The 24,654-nt window shown below is 61.2% G+C and overlaps 1 protein-coding gene across 1 annotated transcript in view; it reads left to right on the top strand.

Annotated features, from left to right (window-relative positions):
- The window catches only part of SEMA4D (semaphorin 4D), a 76,752-nt gene that overhangs the window by 6,668 nt on the left and 45,430 nt on the right, over positions 1-24,654 (top strand). The gene's annotated exons all lie outside the window — the stretch shown is intronic.

Here is a 24,654-nt window from a genome sequence, read left to right as displayed (position 1 = left end):
AGCAGGGGGAGGGGACATCCAGTTGTCCCTGTCTCAGGGGAGAGCGTTCAGTCTCCCCACTGCGGTCCTTGTTGGCTGGGGGTTTCTTCGTAGACGCCCTTTATCAGGGTGTGGGGTCCCCGCCTTTCTGTGCCTCGCTCGCTGATTTTATCGTGAGTGAACACCGAATTATTTCTGGGGCTTTTTCTACATCAGTCGATACACTCAGGTGGTTTTTCGTACGTGGACTCGACTCCCAGCAAGCTGTATTACATTTACTGATTTTGCATATGGAACCAGCCTCGCGTCCGGGGATAAACTCTATTTGGTTGTGGCGTACCTTTACATACACGTCGGATTCTGTTTATGGATATTTTCTTGAGGATTTTTGCATCTGTGTGTGAGGGATACAGATCGGCAGTCTTTCCGTGCAGTGTTCGTCTGGTTTTGTTATCAGAGTAATCCTGGCCTCATGTAGGTTGGAAACCTTTTCTTCCTCTTCTGTTTTCTGGAAGAGATTGTGTGAAATGGCTGTTACTCCTTAAATGTTTGGTACAACTTGCCGGTAAACCCATCCGGGTCTGGGGATGGCTTTTTCAGAAGGTTCCTCACCGTGAATTCAGATGCTTTGGCGCTTACGGTACCGGGCAGGCTGTCTGTTTCCTCGCGGGTGAGTTCTGGCCGTCTGCGGTTACTGAGAAATCGGGGTATCCCCTCCACGGTGTGGGCCGTGTGTGCACAGAGCTGCCTGCATTTCCTCAACTGTTCGTGTGTCTCTGGAGTCCGCAGTGATAACCCCTCTTTCTCCAGATACTGGGAATGGGAGCATATTCGATCTCGTGTTTGAAATGCAGCCTCTGGAAGGAGGCGTCATCGCAGCCGGGGGCATTGCCCCATCTCCCTCAGTGCGGTTCCCTGGGCCCTCGAGATGTCCCCCGGGAGTAGCAAGTGAGGGGCGGCAGGAGGAACAGGAAGGCTGTTAAGCCGCTGGGGCAGCATTTGGTGCCCAGGGGCAGAAAGTGCATACGCGCCCCCCAGTGACCTGCACGTCCTCGTGTGTTTCCAGAAGCATCAGGCTGCTCCCGGGGAGAGTCTCCCCAAAGGACGGGGGATGCTCTGCGCCTGGTTCATGATGCTCAAGGGGACCCTTCCGGGCGCGGTGGCTACAGTGCTCATCAGTTCCTGTTTCATCCGTTTCCAATCAAGGCTCACAAGCTGGGTTGCTCTTGAAACCCTGGCAAAGTGAGTCCACATGGAGCTTTCTCTCCGGGTTCACGCAGAGCTTGCTGGTGGTGCTGGCTCACCCGGCAGGGCCAGGAACCAGGGTGTCCACAGCATGTCCTCCCTTATGGGATGCCTCGTGAACCCTAGAGTAGACGTTTCTAGGCTGACGGGCTGTGGGTTGGGGCTGCTGTCTCAGTCCGCTCTCGCTGCTGTAACCAAGCCCCGCAGGCCGGCGGCCTCTGAACAACACAGACTTGTTTCTCATGGTTCTGGAGGCTGGAGGCCTGAGACCAGGGTGCTGGCCCGGCTGGGCCAGGGCCTGCTTCCAGGTCTCAGGTCACAAGCTTCATTCACGCTGCATCTTCACATGGGGGCGGGGGGGGGGGCGGGGACCTGGGGCTCCCGGGGTCTCTTCTAGAGGGTACTAGTCCCTCTGCTGGGGCTCCACCCTCACGACCCTGTCACCTCCCAAAGGCCCGCCTCCTGACGCCATCACGTTGGGGGGCAGGATCTGACACGTGAGTTCTGGAGGACACAGACCTTTGTAGCATCTTCCTATATGAGGGAAAAGGTCAGAGCTGGGGAGCGATTCACAGGGCAAGATTAATTTTGCTTCATTTAATTAAACAGTCTGCGTCTCGGGGCTTTAGAGTAGGAGAGGGATTTATAAGCAGTCGAGGGAACGTGTTTTGCGCGTGCGGAAAGACCGCTCCGGGCACGCCAAAGCGCTGTCCTGCGTGCGTGTGCGGTTTCCTACGTGATTTCACGGCCGGGCGACCACCCTGGTTGCTGGGTTTGGGCCGCCGTTGGCCTCACTGTCCCGTGGCAGGTGCATCCTCCCGCCGCCCGTCTGCTGTAGGCTGCGTGTGTGGCGTCTGGGGCGGGGACGTTCCAGGCGGGGCGCCGGGAGGGCCGTGCGGGGTGCGGGGCGCCCCCTGCGACCTTGTCCCTACAGCAGCTGATACGACTTACCACCCTTCTGGGTGTGATTTCCGGCCTTATTCTAAGGTAGCACGTTTCCCGTAGGAAGTGCAGAAAGGAGAGAAATTAACATCGGCTCCTTGGCCGAGAGCGTCGGGGAGAGGGGGCATTCCTTTGGTGCCCACAGCCCCCATGTCTTCGGGGCTGAATTGTAGGCACTGAATGCCGGCGTGCTGCCTCGAGGGGTGTCCACGGGGGTCTGAGGTCTCAGGAGACGGGCAGGAGGACCGAGAGGGTGTGGAAGTGCGTGAGGGGCACACGCTCCCAGGAAGGGGCTCCGTGTCCGCGTCCATGCGTGGCCACCAGGAGGGAAGCAGGCAAGGGCCGTGGGTGGCGGTCCCTCCAGGAGAGGAGGGCCCACGCCACGTGCGGTTAACTCTGGGGATTAATAATTCACCTTCTTTCCAGCAGGTCGGCGACATTTTAGTCTTGTGTTGTGATTGCTTGTTAAAGAGGAAGGGAGCCCGCCGTAAGGCCGAGCTTTCTGGAGCTTGTGCCTTTAGAACCTCGTGGTTCCATAGTAACGAGAGGGCTGGGGGCCGTGGAGACAGAGCCCCATCTTGAGGAAAGTTCCAGTCGTTGACGTCGGATTCACATTTGTCAGCGCCCTCCGACACACCCCAGAAGGCAGCCGCCCCCCTCAGCATCCCAGGAGGACGGAACTCGTGGGAACGCACTGGCCGTCGGGCACGCACCTGCCGTGGGGGCCCCGTTCCGGGTATGGATGAGCACACACAGTGCGGTGAGGGGTGCCGTCTGGCTGTGTCCTGGAAGGGTGCCCGCATGCACCGACCAGCTCGGGCCCCGACACGGACGTTCCTGAGCGTGGCCCCACACAGAGGAAGCCCCCGCCGTCCCGGCCAGACCCTGTGTGTGTTCTGGACAGGAGTGACCTCTCTCTTCCCCAGACGGCCTCCGGGGTGAGCGTGTGCCCCGCTGGAGCGTGCTCACCGTTGTCATGCAGTCCGTAGCCGTCAGCGTGTCTGGGCAGATGCACGCACGCTGGCGAGGTCTTAGGGGTGTGGGGACCCGGGCGAACGCATGTGGCTTCCCTGGCAGTGGTCTCACAGAAGGGGAAGCCCTCCCTCTGCTGTCAGGGCTCTTAGAGATGTAACCCGGCTGAGAGTCACAGATTGGCGGGAAGAGAAGGCATTGAGCCGCCACCGTGTTTGTGTGAGAAAGAGGGATCTTGTCTTTTGTTCATGCCATTTAGCCTTTTATGTGTCCGGTCCCAGGCAGCTCAAGGCGGGGGGAGGGGCTGGTCCCCGGCTCCCCACCCCAACTCCCCTGCAGAAACACAGGAGTCCTTCTCGACCCCACCCCTCCCCATCTCCCCCTGCACCATCGCCTGGCTGGAGACCCCTTTCCTCCCAGGTCTCAAAGCCCCGCCCCTCCCCACCCCCGACCTGAGACTCGGGAAGGAGCAGCTTTCTGGGGGAGCCTCTGGGGTGAGTGTTTGCACAGTTTGGTGCGATGCAAGAAATCAATAGCCACAAGGACAGCCCTCCTTGGCAGGATGCAGATGAATTCTGTCCTCTGGCCGCACAGTTGACTCCGTCCCCTGGGAAAAGCCATTCTGGGCCTGTCGGAGATCATTCCAGTATATTCCTTTACTCCACGTAATGTTTTATGGAGCTGAGATTCACATAACATAAAATGGACCACGCTGCTGTGAACAACCCAGGGGCATCCAGGACATTCCCAGCGTGGGGCGACCTCCACCTGGGTCTGGTTCCGGGACACTTGTCACCCCAGGGGAGCCCCGTCCCCATTAGGCAGTCACCCCCCCTGCCCTCCCCCACCCAGTTCTCCACTTCTCCTTCGAAGAGAAGTAACACCTCGTTGGTTCCTCATGAATAATGAGTCAAATAACATTCTTCACATGTCATTTTTTTTACAACGACCTTTTAACAACCGTCCTGCCCTTGGCTGAGCCTCAGTGCCCTCCAGATTTCTCATGGCTGAGAATCTGGTCATGGTGGGGGGGAGGGGGTTGGTGAGCTTCCCACGTGGGCTTTCCCCATCTTGTCGCCTGGGCGAAACTGAGTCACCGTCCTGGCTGGGGCTCTGCCCCCCCAGGCGAGTGCACACTGGTTCATCTTCCCGTGACCAGTGGCGTATAGTGTGTGAGAGGTTCACAGCTGTGGAGAGGGCTCAGTGCCAACAACAGAAATATATCTGAAAAAAAGAAAGAAATCCCATAGCGTTCGGAGCCCACGGGCGTGCGCTGTAGCCACACGCGGCCGCCGAGCAGGGCAGAACCTCGCCGCAGAACGGTCTTGGCCCCCGTGGTGGTGGCCGGGACGTGGCCTGGCCTGTCCCCAGAAGGCTGCGGGCCGCCTGCACCCCCTGCTCCCGGCAGACTCAACATGAAGCGTGATTTTATTTAAAGCCTCCAGTTGGTGAGGGCTGAACCTGTAAGTGGCCCGAGTCACGATTAGTCTGACTCGTGGGCCCTCGCCCTAGCGGGACCGGCGGGTTTTGAACTCTGTCATCCGCGACCCTGGCTTTTCCCGCTCCTGCAGCCGTGTGGGGACGTGGGGACGGGCCTGTCCCAGCTCTGCAAAACGGCAGCTCTGGGCGGGGGGTGCCGACTTGGAGCAGGAAGAGAAAGCCCCCGGGGAACCCCACGGAGTAGATTCAGCGTTCCGGGAGACGGAGCCTGTCTGTGAGTCGGGCCGGCTTGTTCAGAGGACAGACGGCTGGCGTGAGCTTCAGGCACATCCTCCGCTCAGCGCGGGCTGTGGCTGCATCGTAGGCGGCCGTGGAGGGCGGTGTTAGTCTGCGGCCCTGAATGACCCGCGTCGCCGTTAGCCAAAGCCCGGGATCTTAGGACATGTTGGTTTCTTCAGGTTTTAAAGAAAAAAAGTTTATTTATTTTGAGAGAGAGAGAGAGAGAGAATGAGTGGGGGAGGAGCCAAGAGAGAGAGGGAGCGAGAATCCCAAGCAGGCTCCGTGCTGTCAGTTCAGAGCCCGATGCAGGGCTCGAACCCACGAACTATGAGATCATAACCTAAGCCGAAAGCAAGTGTCGGACGCTCAACCAGCTGAGCCACCCAGGCGCCCCGTTCCTTCACTTTTCACGCATTCTGTCATCTTGTAAAAACCTGTTTTGTAGGGAAAACAGGGCTGACGTTATGCAGGTGTGCCCCAGAGAAAGGCATCTCCAGGCCGCGTGACTGCTCGTGCTAGCTTAAGGGGAGACCGTGGGTGTCCGCTTCCCAGCTTTGCGGGAGACACAAGTACCACAGGGCTCGTGACCCTCCCTCTGGGAGTTAGGAAGGCACCCTGTCGGAGTCATGGAGCAGAGTTCCCCACGCGTCCCGGCGTCTACACCGGCGAGAAGCTGAGTTTCCGGGATTTGCAACTCAGCGTGGCCGAGCCGTTTCTAGGCTTGTCCGGACCAAACCGAGTCCGGCCAGCTGCTGGGAGAGGCGGGTTGCTGAAACTCACCCCACCCTCTCTTAAATCCAACCCGCTAACCCACGGCTGCTGCAGAAACACACGTCAGCCCCAGGGGCAGCGGGACTCCCGGGTCAGAGAGGCTGAGGACAGATGGTTTCTGTGCACAGGCCGCTCCCCACGGGAGGAGGCAGATGGGGGCGGGGCAGCTTTCCCAGGTTTGTTTTGACAGCTTTCTTGTGTGGGCACATCTCGTGGAGGCTGGCGGGCGTCCCCGTTGTCCCCTTGGCTAGTGGACGAGGTACGGCGGCCCGAAGGACACACACCCACAATTTGGTGGCACTGTGGTCTTTATGTCCCCTTATATATTTAATTCTTTGGGGACGTTGTTAGTTTAAGCTGTCGAGGGTCTGCTGGGAAGGGAGTTTCACTGTGAACACCTGACCGTGTCCCATCCTCATCCATAGCTAACACAGGCCTCTGGAAGGTCCCGGACGGTCGTTGGCCATGTTCCTTCTAGAAAATGCTTCCCACTGACAGCGGGGAGCCCTGGGTTAGAGGCTCGTGCACATGTGTCTGCCCTGAGCGGGAGCCCCAGAAGTTTTCCATCTGTGGGATGTTTAAGTCACCCACCACATCCTCCTCAGAAAGCCTGTCGTGTGGACTGCACCACGTTCGGGGAGAGAGCGTTCTGCGGTCCCAGGGATCCTGGCCAGGCCTTCCCTGCCTCCGGGGGCCCAGGGAGCTCCCTTCCGCGTCAGGAAACCCCCACCGTCGTTACCTTTCACACTGTACGTAGTCTGCTTGCAAAAGGCAAATTAAAAGGAAATGCTTACGAAGATTTAAAAGCATATTCTAGAATGTGTGTCGAGGTGGAAAATCAGCTCATTTAAGGGATCAGCTTTTCCAGTTTGGAGCGGTTCGTGAGTTCCTTGTGCGGACGCAGAGCGGATGTGCTCTCCCGTTCCCGCTGCGGCCCATCCGTGGTGAGGGTCCGGGGGACGCGGCCTGAACCCAGGAGGCCTCTGTGAGTCGCTGACCGCTGGCTGGGGTGTCCTCCCCGTGACAGCAGGGACCGGGCCGTCCGCGAGGCTGGCTTCGAGGCTCGGATGGTCGGGGTCACTCACTCGTGCTTCAGACCCGTGCCCTCGACACCCCCCGGGCGCGGGCGGTCCACGTGTGGCTGGTCAGAGCCGCGGGTGTGGACATGCGCCGCAGGCTGAGAAGACCTGGGCTCAGGAGGGGCTGTTCTGTACCCTGTTCGTGGCTGTGAGTTGCTTGTGATTGTCTTCGGATTTGCGTTGGGCCGAGTGAAAGACACTGTAAGAACTAACTTCAGCTGTTTGTTTTTACCCTTTCAACGTGACTTCTGGAAACATCTGAAACCGCACACTTGGCTTGAATGTGGCTCACCGGACGTCTTGGTCGGCAGCACGGATCCAGCAGGGGGGACCCCGTTTCTTTCGGTTCCTGCATCCGCCAGGCCCGGCCCGGGGGCTGGGAGGCCCTGACTAGAAACAGACACTCAGGCTTTGAGAAAACCGCTAGACCCGCGTTAAGTGCCACCGTTTCCCCATTTCCGTGGACATTTACGGACAGATGGCCGGCCCTTATCAGACAAGTGGGTTCGGCGCTCGTTTGTGTTTCTCTGGCGCGGGGGACCCAGCACTCTGCTTGGCGAGCGCGCTTGGGCCCCGAAAGGCCCCCCAGGCTCCCTGTTCTCCAAGCCTCCGTATCCCTGTTTTCCGTGGACGCAGAAACGTGCGGAGCGGTGGCCCGACGCCCCCCGCCAGCTGTATCCTGCACGCAGCTGTTGGTGAGCCGAGCCCACGCGGCGGTGACGGAGGGACCGCCGTTTAACCCTGTCCTGCCCCCAGATGTGCGGCTGCATGGGCTTCCCGGGCTCCTGCTGACGGGGGCCACCGTGGGGGCCGCTGTGGGCCCGCGGGAGTCCCGGGAAGAGGCCCGTGGGCGTTCCCACATCTGGCTGGGCTATTTATATCCCACAAAGGCCCGTTTTCCTCTGAAAGCGTGGGCATGTGGCAATGCTGTCATGCACACGGGCAGAGCCAGTGAAACGAGCCTTTCATTAAATGACTAGCTGGTGCGTCCAACACGTTCTCATCCACGTGCCCCGGCCTCGGGGCGTCACATCTGCCCTGCTGCGTGCTGCCGGCACGTGTACTGGGCGTGGGCGGAGTGCGGCCCCCACGGGGGCCCCACCCCCAGTGTCCTGTGTCCCGATGGCATGCCCACGCCCCCCCCCCCCTGGGGGGAGGACAGGCCCCTGCAGACCCCCTGTCTGCACTGCAGTCCCGTGCAGGGCAGCGAGATGGTCCGGGGTGCACGGGAGGGAAATCCAGTGGGGAGGGGTGCGGAGAGGAAGAGCCTCATTGAGAAGGGCGGCTGAGGAAGGGAAGACAGCACCATGCCTGGGTTGGGGAGGAGCGCTCCAGGCAGAGGGGACAGCAGCTGCAAAGGCCCTGAGGCAGCAGTGCGCCTCCTGTGTTCAGAGGACGTGGGGAGCCTGGGGGCTTCTTGGCGCTGGGGGCCCTGAGATGGGAGCCGTGGAGCCAAGAGTTTGGAAAGGCCCGCAGGCTTCCGGGGAGAATGGAGCACCTGGGGTGCAGGGTGTCCGCGTAGGAGGCCGTGAGGTGGTCTGGAAAGAGGATGGAGACACAGGCGAGGGTGCAGCAGCCGGGCTGGGACGATGGCCCGATTGCCTCTTGCTGAAAGGTGGAGCCTGGGGTGGGTGGGGGTCAAGGATGCCCTTAGGTCTGGCCGGTCGACTAGAGAGTGGAGGCCAGCCCCCCCCTCCCCCAGGAGGTGTCGGCGGACCAGCCGGGGCAGAGGGCCAGTCTCCCGGAGGGTGGGCAGCCTGCCTGGGGAAAAGCCTCATCCGTTCGTCCATCAGCCGAGGTTGGCCGTGCGGGACGCGGGACGGGCCAGCCCCCGGGGAGCCCCCACCACAACTGGAGAGACGGGTCAGGTGCACGAAGGTACGAAGGTGGGGCGCCAGGGGTCTCAGCAGGTGGCTGTGCGCCGGGTGGGGGCGGGGGGAGCGGCAGAGGTCCTAAAGGGCACCCACTGAGCTCTGCGGGGTGCTGGCCGCCAAGGCATCTGGAAGCAGGGCTGGGAGTGTGGGAGAGGCAGAGGCCACCCATGGGGAGCCCTGGCCTGGTTTTCGGAGTCTGTGCAGCCTGTGTGGTTGGGGACAGGAGTGGCTTTAGGAAGGAGGCACCTCCCTCCTCCAGTGCAGACCTCCTACCCTACCCTCCTCATGCCTGTCCCCCCGCCCCCGGGAAGGACAAGTCACCACCCAGGGGCATGGACGGCCCCACCTCTGGGTCAAGCGGGGCCCTCGTTTCTGCAGGCACATCTGGCTGCTGCCTCACTGTAAACCAGGAGGGGCCAGGTTGTGTTCATCACAGAGGAGAGTTCGTGTGTCTTGTGGTCTCGGCCGTATTTGGGGGAGGGGATGATTACTGACCGGCCCGGGCTCCCTCGTGAACTTGGACCGGGTCCCACTTGGAGCCACCCACCCAGGCTCCGGGATTGGTGTTGTGGTCCCTTGTAGCATGCTGAAGAGTGGCCCCCAAAGAAGTCACGTCCCAGGCCCTGGAACTTGAGTGCCACCTTGTCTAGAAACAGGCTCTATGCTGACGTGATTCAGTTATGGATGTTGTGGGGAGGTGACCCTCGGTTGCCGGGTGGGCCTGAAATGCCATCACAGTGGCCTTCTGGGAGGAGGTGGCGGGGCGGGCAAGGAGGCTGAAACACAAGAGAAGGTGACGTGAACACAGGAGCTGAGATTAGAGTGGTTTGGGCACAAAGGCTGGTTTTAGGTGGCAGCTTGACGGGCCGCCGGTGCCCACGTACTTGGTCTGGCAGCCTTCTGGGCATGACTGTGAGGGTGTTTCTGGATGAGATTAGCGGTCGAATCAGAGGGCCCAGGAAAGCAGACTCCTCCTCAGTGGGGGTGGGCCTTGTCCAATCAGGTGAGGGCCTGGATGGAGCAGAGAGGCAGAGTAAGGGAGAACGCCCTCTCTGCTAGGCTGCTTGGGGCTGGGTCGTGGTTCTGTCCCGCGTTCAGGGCTGGACTGGAGCTGGGACTCACACCATCTATCCTCCTGGGTCTCCAGCTTGCCGACTGCACATCTCAGGGCCGATCAGCCTGCATGACTGCGTGATCTGATTTATTATACTAAATCTCTTTACGTGTACACGTCCTGCCGATGCTTTTCCTCTGGGGACCCCGACTAACCCAGTGGCCACAGATTAAGGGATGCGGGCAGCCACCAGAAGCTGGCAGGGGCAAGGGAGGGTCCCGTCCCGGAGCCTGTGGAGGGGCCGCGGCCCTGCTGACACCATCATCTCAGCCCGGTGAAACCGATTTCAGACTCGTGGCCTCCAGAACAGCAAGAGAATAGATTTCTGTTGTTCTGAGCCACCCAGTTTGCGGTCCTCTGTTCGAGCTGCCACAGGAAAAGAAGCCAGTATACACAGCCAGTATAAACAGTGCTCCCCTAAATACCCTGGCCACACGCACAGGCTGTTATTCAGTGCGTGGATTTCAGGCAGCGGGACCGCTGGGTCAGGGCGTGTGTCTCTTTGTTTTGTAGATCTTGCCAGAGAGGTTTGCCAGCGTATCTAACGGCTGGTCTTTTCCCCGTGAGGACGTGCGCCTGCCCTGAGCCTGGCCTGACGTTCTCAGCAGTGGGCGTGCGGGGTCTGTCCGACTGTCAGTGTGCAGGGGACGTGGCCGCGGCTTTGCTACGTGACGCGTGTGTCCCTGCGTCCTGGTGAGGTAGGGTCTCTGCGTTCTTGTTCCTCCCGGGCTGTGTCTGTGTCGCCCATTTGTAGGGCTGTTTGTTACAGGGACTGGTGATCCCTTGCCGCCTCGAACACGCTTGTTCCCTGCCCTGCTGTTCGCTGCTCGCTGTCGTCGGTGTGTCCTTTATCATCAGGATCAAGTCCTTTTACGCTTGACTGTGTCTGTGTGTCTTCTACGACTTCTGGCCCCGGCGTCTGGGAGGCAGATCACACGGCTGTCCCTTGATTGCTTGGCTCGCACCGTATCGTCTTGTGTACTTGGGTCCAGCCCTCGAGCGCGTCTAGGGTGCTTCTGTACGACGTGGAATGAGGTGTTCGAGGGAGTGGAGTCCACGTTTATGACCTTCCAGTGTCCCGGCACGAATTGATGATCGTGCTTCCTCCATCGAGCTTCCGCTCTGCTCTGCGTCACTCCCCATCAGCGGGGCCCCTCTGGGGACTGTCCATCCCCCCCTCCCCCCCCCCCCCCCGCCCCCGACCCGTGCGCCAGCACCTGACGGGTAGCAGCCGTACCGTGTGTTTCCGTGCTGGTGAAGGAACCCCCTTCCCTGCGCTCCGTGACACGAGGGGGCGTCGCATGAGTGCGCGTGCACGTTGACGCGTTTCTCGTGGCCTCTGGGCGGAGGGCGGTCCGGGTGGACGTACGATAGTGCGGCCAGGGGCGGCAAGGGGGACGGTGCGGTGGCGATGGGAGGGAGAGCCAGGCAGAAAGGGACACGGAAACTGTCGCGTCGTGTGCGATTACCCCTCTGTGCACACAGGTTTTTGAGCAAGTGAAATAGTCTCTGAGGGACGAGGCATCAGACAGGCAGCAGGGTTATCCTGGGGGAGAGACAAGACAGCACCTCCCACTGGCTCCGCCACTGTGTCGGGATGCGCCGTGCTGTGGGTTGCCTCTGGGCGTGGGTGTTCTTACTTTGTGCACGGTGAGGTGTGCGTGTGGATGGTGCGGGTGCATGTGCGGGAGCGTGCGTGCACGGTGGGGGTGCGTGTGCGGGAGCGTGCGTGCATGGTGTGAGGGGGTAGTGCGCATGCACGGTTGAGGAGTGCGCATGCACGTGAGGGTGCGTGTGCGGGTGCATGGTGGGGGGTGTGGGGGGGAGTGCGTGTGCACCATGAGGGTGAGTGTGAGGGAGCGTGCGTGCACGGTGTGAGGCGGGGGAGTGCACGTGCACGGTGGAGGAGTGCGCATGTGCATGAGGGTGCGTGTGCGGGGGGGTGGGGGGGGTGCGTGTGCACGGTGAGGGTGGGGGGGGACTGCGCGTGCACCATGGGGGTGTGTGTGCATAGTGGAGGGCTGATGTGCACGGTGGGGCGTGTGCGTGCACGTTGTGTGTGCAGATGTACCGTGTTGTACACAGGTACCACGTGTGTGACTTTGGCTCCCCTCGCAAACTCATACCCAGCCACTGACTCAGACCCTGTGAACAACGGTTCCTTGCTTCCCCAGATGCCCTCTGTGCCCTGCTGTACTGCCCGAGCCGGGATGGCCCCACCCCTGCTGGGAGCCCGGTGAGGTCAAGGCCGGCACTTACCCGCCCGTGACCCCGGCCCCACCCACAGCACAGGGGCAGGGGTGCCTTGAGCATCATGCCCTGCACCCACAGGGCTGAAGGCTGGCAGGTCCACAGGAAGACACCAGCCTGAGCAGGCGTGGGGTGGGTGGATACGGCTGCCGCAGGCCAGGGCTGTCCAGTCCTGCTCCGCCCCCGCAGGCCCTCCTTTGGTGGCTGCTGGTGGCCCAGCCTGCTCCACAGGTGGCAGGCACGGGTGGGTGGGGACCAGGGTACACATGCCAGGCAGGCTTATTTCTTTCCCAAATACCCGTGTGATAGAGTCTCCACAGGAGCAGATTGTGGTACATCTGCTCCAAGGTCAGTGGAAGGTGAACTGGGAGCCTCCCTAGGGAGAAAGATGGGGAGCAGGCCCCGTGGGCAGGAGAGGAGGATGGGGGGCGGACCCCATGGGCAGGAGGGGAGGATGGGGAGCAGGCCTCCCAGGGAGGAGAGGACAGGGAGCAGGCCCTCTGGGGAGGACGGAGAGCAGGACCCCGTGGTCAGGAAGGGAGGGTGGAGAGCAGACCCTCTGGGCAGAAGGGGAGGACGAGAGGACAGGGAGGAGGCCCTCTGGGGAGGAGGGGAGGACGAGGAGTAGGCTCTCTGGGAGGAGGAGAGGATGGGGAGGACGTTCTGTGAGGAAGAGGGGAGGACGAGGAGCCAAGGAGGGTTTTGTGCAGGCCCAGGAGGGAAAGCCAGGAGCAGGAATCGTTAGACTGGAGTCTGAGATGAGAAGGGCTGCGATCAGTGATCAGGAAGCAGCCGTGAACACAGGGGGTGCCTCGGGAGCCGGCATTCGGGACCCTACGGCCCTGAGGAGGAGCCCCCAGGCCTGAGGGGTTGGTACCGTTTCCTCTCTCCTCTGGGTTCCCCTTACCCCCTTCTCCAGCCAGAGACCTGTCCAGGCTGTGCCCAGAGCCCAGGGTCCCCCTTGAGAGCAGTACCCCGGCCACGTGGTCCCCGGCCCTGCTCTGCTGGGCTCTCTCACCTCAGGGCCTCTGGGTTCTGTGCCTGGGAACTCACGTTCTGGCACGTGACTGGACGATGGCCCACCCACCACACAGACCCCCTGGAACATCCCCCGCGATGGCCTCTCCATCGAGGCCTTGGATTTCCTGGGGGGTCAGGGGCATGTTACTCGGAAAGGCCTGGGCTGTGTTTGAAGGGTGTGGAGCATGGCTTGCGTGGCTGATGTGTGGAGGGTGCCCGGCAGAGGGCAGGGACGAGGGGGAGGGGGGTCCACGTGGCCGAGAACGGCAGTGGCGCTGCATGGGCTTTGTGCAGGGGAGGGGTCTCCGGGAGAGAAGCCTGTGTCCTGGGTGGGCCAGCGAAGGTCAGGTTCAGAGAGAGGGTGATGGTCCATCGTCTGTCTGAACTGTTCTTGGGGACGCTGAGGCAGGATGTGCTTTGGGGCCGTGACTAAGACCAGGTAACATCGGCAGAATTATATATGGTGTGTTGATGGGCCAAGTAGGTTGAATTAATGTTTAAAATTGGTACTGAGAGGTGGTGAACCTGAACACAAGTCTGTTTTCATTTGGCGAAAATTTGTGCAGTGAGTTCTTTGCTACTTTTTTTGTAAAGGAAAGTCAGTACAGTACCTGGCCTGTAAATAGGCTTTTAAACAGTAGACACTCATGGGGCGCCCGGGTGGCTCAGTCGGTTGAGCGTCCAACTTTGGCTCAGGTGATGATCTCGCGGGTGGTGGGTTCGAGCCCCGCGTCGGGCTGTGTGCTGACAGCTCGGAGCCTGGAGCCTGCTTTGGATTCTGCGTCTCCCTCTCTCCCTGCCCCTCCTCCATTCATGCTCTGTTTGTCTCTCAAAAAATAAATAAACGTTGAAAAAAATTAATAGTAGACACTTCTCTTGCTTCTTCCTGAGCTCCGGGTGAACCCCAGGGCCTGCAGTCGTCCTGAGATGTGCCTGCTGAGCTAGCCTGGAGTCAAGTGCACTTTTTCGATGGAAATGGGATCCAGTTCAAAACATCCTGTTCTGTAATTAGCCAGCGCAGGACTGTAAGTTTGTGAAAACATCCTCAAATTGCAATGCATACTGCAGACTTCATAAACGTCTCAAGATAGGTAAATTGTATGCAATTGCAGTCAAAGAACATAATTCTGGAGTTCGTTGTCTCAAAATAGCTTTGAGGCCAGAAACATTCTTGGTCTGTCACAAATGACAGGATAAAGCATGTTCTTAACGCAGGTGTCCCTGGGGCCACTGTCAGCCTGCGATGCGGGGGTTTGCGTCTGGTTTCCTTGCGTCTGGTTTCCAGACCTGCTCAGCACCCCCGGCTCCCCGGGCCCCGCCGTGGAGTGCGCCTTCTTGGACTTCCCACGCGTGCCGTCGTGAGACCGGGGAGGCCCTGAAAGTTGCCCCAAACCCACGGGAGCCCGTGTGAGCTGCACCTGCTGTGGCCACCCTGCCTTTCCTTCTTCTCCCCCTCCCCCTCCCCCTCCCCCTCCCCCTCCTCCTCTTCCTCCTCCTCCTTCTTCTCCTGGTGCTGCGGGTGTGGTCACCGAGGCTCTGGGAGGGCGGTGGAGGAGGGAGAGGCCCCGGGGACAGGGGCCTGGAATCAGGTGGCCTGTTCTGTGCAGGGCCTGCCTCCTTTTTCTCATCACCATCTTACTGCGTCTCCTGCCCCGGCTGCCTCGTGGGTTCCTAGGCGCCCAGTTAGAAGGGGCAAGGGCCATCCGCTTCCCGGCTGGGAGGGACCTCATCTTCGTGTGCTGGGTGCGGGGATCTTAGACCCGGAGGTGGGGACCCAGCAAGTGTCTGTCCTGCCAGGCTGCACCCTGCACCTGTAGCACAGCGTCCGTCCATCGCGCAGATGTGGCCAATCCCTTTCTTGCTCATAACCAAGGCTCGAGCACCCGGCGTGTTGTGACGGTCACCTGTGCCCGTCCAGGTCACATTTCTGCTTCCTTCCCTGGACGCATCAGCCAGACCTCCGTCCTGGTGACCGCTGTGACGGGAGTCAGCACAGGCTGTAGGGGGCACACGTAGGTCAGTGTCCAATGTCACCGAGCACCGCTGTGTCCCAGGCCCGCGTCCTCCTCTTGTGGAGGGTGGGGTCGCCCGCGGCTTCTGTGGGAGCCTGCCCGCCCACTGCCCGTGTCCTTGGGCTTGTTCGAGACCAGGGTGGGTGCCACCGTCCCCTCCGGGTGTCTGTCTCCAGGCCTGCAGGGTCACACGGACGCCAGCGCTGTGGGTGAGGTGCACCCTCAGGGGCCAGGAGGCGGCGCCGGTCCCTCGCCAGCACTTAGTTTGGTTCCCCGGGTGAGTCGCGCTCTGCCCAGCTGTGCCGTGGCCCGCGATGTGCAGGTGCTCCGCCTACGTCCCTGCCTCATCTGCCCTGACTGCAAGCCCAGGCGCCCCGACCCGCCCCGTTTCCAAGGCCGGATGCTCGGAGGGGCCCCTCAGGGACTGCAAGCTCGCCTGTCCTCGTCCCGGAGCCCCAGGCCCTCGGTAACCACGGTGGCCTGGCCTGCAGGACCCTCGGACACTTACTGTGTGTCCTCACGTGGCTCTAAGTGGCCTTTCTCCTGGGGGAGCACACCCCTTCTCCTTCCTCAGCCTGGGCCCTGAATGGGCCCACACACAAGAACAATCGAGCCCACATCGTGCACAGCCCGCCATTGATAGGGATGAGAATGGGGCAAGCGTGTTCCACGGCCCGAGGGAGGCTCACCGCACCGCCTTGTCCCGCTGCTGAAGAGCGCCTTGTGGTCCCCGAGGCTGGTCCCAGCGGGCCCCGCCCAGGCTCGTCCCCGAGACTCCCCCTCCCCCGCGTCAGGACCCACGCCCCTGCCCCTGCAGCAGAGGTCCCCGGAGGCAGCGAGGGCTGGGCCGGTGGGGTCCTGAGCCCCGTCCTCCCATGGCCAGTGCAGGAGCGCAGCCCCGGGAGAGGTGAGGCTGGCCGGGCGGGCGGCAGGGGTTTGGCGGGCGGCCAGACGTCCAGTGTGTTTCCTTCTTTCCTGTTTTACAGAGGACATGACTTGTCACGTTCCACTAGAAAACCCAGAGGTTGCCCAAAGCCCTGGGTACGAGAATGTGTGAAAATCCAAGCTCGATCTTGCTGAGTGTTTGCCGCGTGTGGTGGTGTTTGACCCCCCGAGGAACGGGAGTGCTAGCGGCCAGCCCCGCCTGGCTGGCTGGGGACTGTGCACAGGGCAGCTGGGTCCCTGGCACACCTGTGTGTGTCATCAGACCTGCGTACGGACGGACGACGGGCTGTCGTTTTCCCGGATGTCTTGGCTCAGGGGAGGAGGAGGAGACAGCTGAGTAAGGAGGCCGGCATCCTTCTGGCCCCCGTGACCGAGGCACGAATGGCCAGCCACCCTTCCCGAGGACCGGAGGAGCCTGTTCGTGAGAAGTCCGTCTGTCTGTCCCGCTGGCCAGCAGGCGTGATTCTGGGCGGGCGCTCTGCTGGCCTGGGCGTTGTCCCGGGTCCCCGCCTGGGGGGCTGATTCAGGTCCCCTTGGACGCATCTCGTGCATACTCTTCAAGGAAGCTGGTGAAGGCCGTGGGCGCCGTGGGAATGGCCGGGGGCAGGGGACACCAGGCCTGGCTGTCCAGGGACGGCGCTGGGGAGGGCCGGCGTGGGTGGGATGTGTAGGCCAGGCTGCCGACCCTGGCAGCTCTGTGCAGGGGAGCGGTGCGGCTGCCGTGCAGGGTCTGGGCTGGGTCGTGGTGGGCACAGCCACGTGCACGCCAGGCGCCCTGTCCAGTCTGGCCTGGAGACCTGGAGCAGGTGCAGTCCCGGGGGGGCGGGGCTGTGGGACAGGGCCAGAAGCACCAGGAAACCCACTGCGCCTGCTTGAAGAGGCCGCTGGTGTTTAGGGGCCTCCTGAAAAGATGCTGTGCGGGGAGAGCCCGGGGTCTGGGAGCTGCTGGGGCTTGTTCTGAGCTTGGAATTCAGGCTGGAGGGGCTCTCCACAGGGTGCTTGTTAGCCTTCTAGAATTGGGGTAAAATTTGCATTTGAATGACCGCTCTGGCCAAGATTGCCTTGGAATGTGTCGGTTTCCTGGTTGTTTTGCATTTCGTGTGAAGAGTCTCTTACATCTTTATCCCACCAGCAGTTCTTAAAGCTAACAAACCTTACCTGAAGGGTGCCCTTCTCCTGATTTCCCAGCGTGCCCATCTGTGTTGGCACCTCCCACGCAGTGCAGGAACCCCTCCCCACCGTCCTGCAGGGAGCCCCCAGGGGAGCTCAGAGCTCTCAGAAGGCAGACCGGTTATGTTTGGACTTCCCAGAATGAAAAATCACGTGTTGATTACTTCTCAGCATCAAGAAATCAGAAGTCCACCAAAAAAAGTAATTTGTTTTCTAGAAACAGAACCCAGGAGGTGTGCCCATACGGGGCCACATTACCAAAGAGCAGGAGGGGTCTGTAGGGGCCTGCAGGAGGCAGAAGACCGGCTCCTGTGGACATCCATGTCCAAATCCCTGGAACCTGTGACTACAGTTCACCCTTGAACAACGTGGGGGTTGGGGGCACCGACCCCCGCACGGTTGGAAATCTGTGTATAACTTTCGTCTCTGCAAAGGCTTAACTACTAATATACTGAGTGTTGACCAGAAACCTGACTGATACCATCAACAGCCAATTAACACTTATTTTGCATGTTGCTTGTATCCTGTGCTGTGTTCCTAGAGTAAAGGAAGCTGGAGAAAAGAAACCGTCATTAAGGAAATGGTAAGGAAGAGAAAAGACATTTACAGGAGGAGACTGTATCTATTGAAAAAAAAAATGCACGTGTAGGTGGACGGTGCGGTTCAAACCCGTGTTGTTGAAGGGTCAACTGTATGTTACCAGTGGAGGGACTTCACAGGTGTGATTAAGTTCAGGCTCTTGAGATGGGGAGATTATCCTGGATTCTCTGGGCGGGGCCTAAATGTAATCACAAGGTTCCTAAATGAGAGAGAGTCAAGAGGGCAGAGAGGAGAGGGGGTGCTGCTGGTGAAGGGAGAGAAAAGCTTTTCCTCTACTCTCTTAGATCCGGTCAGTGGGGCCTGTGAATTAAACTGACAAATGACAGATTAACAGGAAAAAAGGCACCTACGTTTTAATACCGTCACATGCACAGGAGCTTTTCAGAAAAGAGGTAAAAACCCAAGGAAGCAGTTAGACTTGGGGTTTGTGTAGCGTTGTAACCAAGGGCAATAAATTGGTAAGCGACGAGATAAAGGGAAGGCGGTTTGGGCTCCTAGGGGCCGTAAATTGTGGGCAGGTGACTAGGAAACTGGTAAGTAAGGGATGTTTCGTAAGGTCCGGTCTGCAGAGTCATCTTGGTGCCTTCTCAGGGACACTTTTCCGAAGGGAAATCTGTGTCCGGCTTTTATGCAGGACGCTATTTTCTCAGTTGCCTTCAGCTGAAAATAATCCTTCTGCCAAAGTGGCCTGCCTGGGCGTGGCCTGTTCTGACCCTCTTCACTGGCTCCTGAAGACAGAGGAAGGGACGAGATGAGCCCAGGAAGGTGGTGGCCTCAGGAAGCTGGAAAGGCAAGGGAATGGATTTCCCCCCCGGAGCCTCAGAAGGACCCAGCCGATTCGTGGGTGCTGGCCCAGCTGCTGTGTAACAGATTTGTGTCGTGTGAAGCCACTGAGTTGGTGGTGATTTTCAGCCGTAGGAAGCCAACGAGGCCCCTCGGGGTGCGGTCTTGCGCTCAGAGAAGCTTCGCGTCCATTTACAGGGACACAGCCACGAACGTGGCCACGCAGTGGAGAAGACGTGGTGGTGCTCGGACCGTAGCGTGTCTCAGGATCACCTGGAGGGCTTGTGCAGACGGGGGCCGTGGGGGGCGACCCACGTGCGTGTGCCCCCAGGACCCCGCTCGCTCCTGCTGCTGGTCTGGGACGGAGCTCTGAGCCGCTCCCTGTAGGCGTGGGCGCAGCTGGTGCGTAGAGCGGCGGCAGCAGCTCGAGAGTAGCCGACGTCCCGCCGGTGGAGGACCGTACCCCGGGAGGGGACGGCGTGTGTCTTGGGACGTGTGTGGGGCTCAGCTTCTCTGAGAGGGATGGGGCGTCGCTGGGCCAGGCCGGCCAGACCCCTTCCTGCCCCAGGGACCCGGCCAGCGCTGTGCACGGGGTGTCGTGCCGTCAGGGTCAGTTGGACGGGCAGGCCCCGGGTGCACGCGCAGAGGAGGCGTGAGCGGGGCCTGGGAGAGCGCTTCCCCGGGGCCACACGGGCAGCGGCCGATCCGGGCAGACGCAGCCAGCAGCCCCCGGTGCACGTGAGGGCGGCTGCGGGTTCCAGATGCAAGAGCCCGCGGCCGACCCTGGGTGCCCCGCTGCTGCCACACTGCCCTGGTCGGACTGTGCCCCGTCACGGGTCCCCGTGTGTCCTCGCCCGTGAGGCCGGCTGGCTTGTACGCCCGTCAGCTCATCCTGACCTTTCCGTTCCACACGCAGCCCCCGTCGGACCCCAGATGTCAGACCCCCTCCTTCCTCGGCCACGGTTCACGACTTGGGGTGCCTGTTTTCCAGCTCCGTGTTTGCGGGGGACACGTGCGGCTGCCAACCTTGCGGCTGAGGACTAGCTCTGTGTCAGCAAGGCCGGCGGATTTATTTCCGGTTGCTTCCGGCTTCTTCTGGAAAGTCCTGAAAGCCAGATGGTTGGAGCCTTTCTCCAGCACCTGGCCCCCGGCCCCCTCCCGCGGGCCCGATCGCAGGACGCGGGACCCCCACTGTCCCCGAACTCGGGTCTGGGGGGAAGTGCCACGCGTAGGGTACGATCTGAACCTCGAGTTTGGGGGAGGTGGCATCATATAGGAGCGAGAAACGTGACACTCCCCGCCAGTCACTGTTGATGTCCCCAGGGGGGCCTTCAGGGGAAGCCCACGTCAGCTGCCTCTCCCAGACCCGTGGAGAACCACGGCTCAGCTGTCCCCCAGCTCTGACCCTGGACTCCCCTTGCTTGTCAGCTCCCGCCCGGTTCCAGAACACGCACACACAGAGGCACAGAGCCATGCCACACACACACCCCACACACCTCCCACACGGCCACCACGCACATGCACACCAAGCACACATATAGTGGCCGACCTCACCTCAGGGCTCTTCTGGACCTCAGCCTGGAGTGTGTGGCCGGGAGTCTTGGTGGGAAGAGGGGTGAAGAGGGGTTCTTGTTCCAGAAAGCAGCCAGCACCCTCCTGACGGCCTCACTTCCTGGAGTCCGGCCTACACGGGGGCGGAGACCCTGACCGGCCCTCCACTGGGCGTCCCTGGGGGTGGTGGGGTGGTGGGAGGGGGCAGCCACGGGGCAGGAACCAGGTGGACGAGGCTGACTGTGACTGACCAGGCGGGCAGCCCGAGCGATTTTTCAGAAGTCTTACTGTGTCTCCCGGCCAGGGTCTGCCAGCCCGGAAACTCAAACGGCTGGCGACAGGTGTCAGCCCTGACCCCTGAGGGCAGTGCTGTGTGCATTCTCCACTCACGGAGTTGGCCCTGGCGGAAGGGCAGAGTCACCGGGGGCAGAAGGTTCTAGAAGGGAGCAGACCCTGCTGGACCCTGCCCCTCGCTCCATGTGCAGGGAGCCGTGTGACCTTCCTGCCACTCCTGTGTCCCCTCGAGACAAGTCACGGAGAGGTCAAGGGCTGAGTGCTGGGCCCTGGGTGCCTGGGGCAGGCTGTGGAGCCCGGTCACCTTGGAGGGCACGGGAGGCACCTCTGACGCGGCTGACAGGGTGCCCGTTCCCTGTGGGAGGGAACATGATGCTCCAGCGATCTAGAATCGGCAGAAGACATGTCAACAGGAGAAAAGCAAGTGGAATTTCGTGAACAGGGGAGCCCCAAAGATCTGAGACGCTAAGAAGTGACCAAAGCAGGCAGTTCTCGGGCCGCCTGGACAAAGAAACGGGGGGTTTGGGCTCCGGGAGCGCCGTCCCGCTCTGCAGCCTTCTCGGTCCCGTTCCCGGTCTCTGGTGACGCGGGTGCCTTCCCCCTCCTGGAGGGGGGGGTCCTTCACACGGGGAGTGCATTTCCCGCTTCAGAGGACAAGGGGCCAGGGTGTCTTTCTCGCGAGGGCGGTTTCTCAAGCCCCTTGAATTCAACGTGTGCGGACGCCGTCACCTTGTGTTTCTGCCTCCCGGAACGTGGGAGTGCCAGCACCCGTCTGAGCCCCTGTGTCCGCTTCTTCCGGCGGGCCCTCCATCTGTCTCGACTTGGGGTGCCGAACCCCGAATGGGGGCAGGAGCTGCGGGGAGGAAGCACTGACGGCCGCGGTCTCGGGGCTGCACCTGCTGTGGTCCGGGCGTGTATTTCTGTCTACACGGCCGGGCTCACCTGTCACGGGGTACGCGGTCAGCCCGGCTGGCGTTTTGTTTGCTCGCGGTGCTGTCATTAGGAAAGGCCCCCACCGCGTGTGCCTTAGTGTTTTGGGCTCTCACTGAGGCGGCTGTGATTGTGCCCCCTGTTAACAGCACCCCCTCAGATCTGGGCCCCCAGGTCCCCCTTAGGGTCCCCTCCTGGCTCTCCTCCGGGTGTGCGAAGCAGCGGCCCAGAGCATCACGGAGAAGCCACCCGGTCTGCTCTGACCACAGTCTGCCGGCCTGACCCCTGATTCTGTCTTGTTTGCAAAGGCCAGTGTGCGGTGTGTACCCGGGTCCTCCCGTGACGGCCATTCAGGGCTCCCTCCCCCGACTGCAAGTGTTGGGGGGGGGTCAGGCCTGCCTCAGGTGGGTAGGCCGGCGTGGGCCTCGGCAGATGTGGGTGGAGGGATGGAGAAACCGAGGCAGGGCAGGAGCTGTGCCTGGCCAGCCTGGGGCAGCCCTGTGCCTGGCTGTTGGGGGATGGCTCTGTGCCAGCCCGCTGGCTGTGTGGGTGCTGGTGACACTTTCTCTCTTCCGAGGCTCACGGTCCAACCACTGACCAATTCTGAGATCCTGTGGCAGCCACGCCTGAGGGTGGGGAGGGCCCTTTGCTTTATATCCCCCGAGAGACTGCCACGTCCCGGGGAGCCGGCCGGCTCATGCCCGTTACTAGACATCTCAGGAACGTGCCTTCTGGGGAGTGCGGTGTCCGAGGCAGCCGGCTCTGCTCCCGCAGGCCTCACTTTCCAGGCCCCGGGGCCTGTGCAGGGTGCACCCACGGGGGACCTCCCTCCTGGCCTCGGCCTCCACTTGGCTTCCTGTGTGACCCCGACCACCCGCCCCACCCCACCCCCGGGTCTTCTCCCTCTTTCTGCCTTAGAGTGTGAATGTCAGGTCCCTGCCTGGGTCAGTATTCACGCCAGCAGCTCTGGTTGTCAGGGCCCCTGAGTGAGCAGGTGCCGCTCTGCCCGGTGACATCCCTTAGGACTGGACCTGAGGGTCAGAGGCGGAGACAGGAGCACACAGAAGCGCGATGACGAGGTGGCTTTCCTTGGCGCTGAGGGCAAGCTCTCCCGCTCTGAGCTCTTTCCTGGGGGGGGCGGGGGGGCAGGGAGGTGTACAAAGAGCTCAACCTGAAACCTGGCAGGTGGTCATTTTGCGGCTCTGCTGCGATGGGACCCTCTCCCCAGAGGCTCAGCAGACCCCGTTTTGTGCTAGGTCTGAATCACGTCATCACGGACAGCAGCAGTCCTGTCCTCTGTGCCGAGTGAGGGGTCTTATAAAAGCCCGCGCACGCGTGAGGCCAGCTCTGTCTTACAGCTCAGAACCTGAGGGCCAGAGCACGTAGGTGGCCCGGGTCACACGGCTCGAACCTGGGCGGCCAGGCCCTGATGCCCTGGCTCCTGTTCATCCCTCTTGGCGGGTAAATGGGTGGCCAGCCCTCGGCGGGCGGGGCAGGGCACACGGACGTGGAGGAGGAGGAGGCTTTGACCGCGGAGAGATGAAGCCGTGAATGGCCCCTCCCGGCAGAGGGGGCCACGGGGACACAGGTGTCCCTGAATGTGGCGGGAATGCGTTCCTGGGAGCTCAGGCCGCCTCCCCGTTCACTGCAGGGTAGCCTGAGAGGCTGAGAGACAGAATCTGGGGACACTGCAGATGTTTGCAAACAGCATGGTTGTTCTGGAGGAGAAACGCTGAAAAGTGCATTTTCGGATATAAGAGAAATCCGGAGACAGAGTCCGAAGAAGGTATTTAGAAATGCCCCTGAGGTCGCTGGCCCAGAACTAGGTGCTGCTTGCAGCTGGCACCCATCCCCCACCCATCCCCGTGACAGGTGGTCACGGCCTGGCGCCGGGCCCGGAGATCAGGTGCACCTGGCCGCGGCGGGCTCACCTGAAAAGCAGGTAGCGCCACCCCGGCGGGATCGCGGAGTCTGCGTGCGTCGGTGCTGGGTGCTTGGGGCGGGGGCCAGCCTGGGCCGCGCAGGGCGTGAGCCTCCCCGACTGCTTTTGACGTGAGTAAGCGGACGTTCGGTGCTGTTGTATCCTGTCCTCCGTGCATTTAATAATACGTTGTGTCCATCCGTCCTCGTCCGTAAGCGTTGACCGGATGGTTTGTGTCGCCTGCACAGCGTGCTGTGATGTTACTTAGCCGGGTCCTGACGGCTACGCATTTAGACGATAAGTCTTCGCTGATGAGGCCGCGTGGACGTCAGCGTTCCCGGCTGGCGTCCTTCTGAACTGCTGAGGCCGAGGACACAGGCCTCCGGCGCTTGTCGGAGTCCTCGGGAGAGCCTGGCCGCTGCTCTGCCCTCACCGGGTGGGTTTTGCAGCCTGGCGGCAGGCACCCCCGGACAGGCAGTAACTTGTTTCCCACTCAAGATTGAGGGGCCCTTGGGGCACCTGGGTGGCTCAGTCGGTTAAGCGTCTGACTTCGGCTCAGGTCACGAACTCCAGGTTTGTGGGTTCGAGCCCCGCTTCGGGCTCTGTGCTGACGGCTCGGAGCCTGGAACCTGCTTCAGATCCTGTCTGTCTCTCTCTCTCCCCCCCCTTCTCTCTCTGCCCCTCCCTTGCTCACGCTCTGTCTCTGTCTCTCTCTCAAACATAAATATTTAAAAAAAAAAAGATTGAGGGGCCCCAGTTCACTGACACAGGGTCCATGCAGGTGTGTATGTGAGGGGCCGCCCAGCGTGCCTCTCCTCTGGCTTTTCAGGGTAGAGGAGATGTGGCCCCAGGGACTGGATTGGGGGAGGGGTGGACAGGGGGGTCGGGCAAGCTCGGGCACGTGCTTCACATTTGTCTGTAAGGTGACAGATTATTGTGGAAAAATCCGTCCGGCTCTGAAATTTTGTGATGAGTGCCCTCTCTGTGGCTGGGATTGCCATCCCAAGCCTGGGGCCTTTCCTGGGCAGCAAGGCATGCCCACCTCCCTCAGGGCCACCCTCTCAGCCGCCCCCTGCCCCCCCCCCCCGGCCACCACCACCAGGCCATCAGGGAGGAGCGGCAGCCTTGGAGGTGCTGATACAGCGTTTGTTTTAATGAGGGTTTATTGTCATCTGAGCGTACGTCCCCGTCTTGAGACAGCTTGACATTGAACACACACATGGGGACCTCGTTCTGAGCACGAGACTTGCTGCCCTTCATTCCCTGTGCGGTCATCTGTTGGGGTCAGTTATTTGGTCGTGCGGTGCCTGGTGTTTATTTGGAAAGGCACGCTTCCCAGACTCCCGGGGAGGGGGGGGGTCGGTGTGCCGGCCGCCGCGCTCAGGCGGTCCTTTATTTATTTATTTGTCATTATTTTTTTAATCTTTATTTTTGAGAAACAGCATGAGCAGGGGAGGGGCAGAGAGAGAGGGAGACACAGCAT

This window comes from Panthera tigris, chromosome D4 (assembly GCF_018350195.1).
Source record: "Panthera tigris isolate Pti1 chromosome D4, P.tigris_Pti1_mat1.1, whole genome shotgun sequence".
NCBI classification, from domain to species: Eukaryota; Metazoa; Chordata; class Mammalia; order Carnivora; family Felidae; genus Panthera; species Panthera tigris.
Note: the sequence above shows the minus strand (reverse complement) of the source record. Positions and strands in the feature narration are given on the sequence as shown.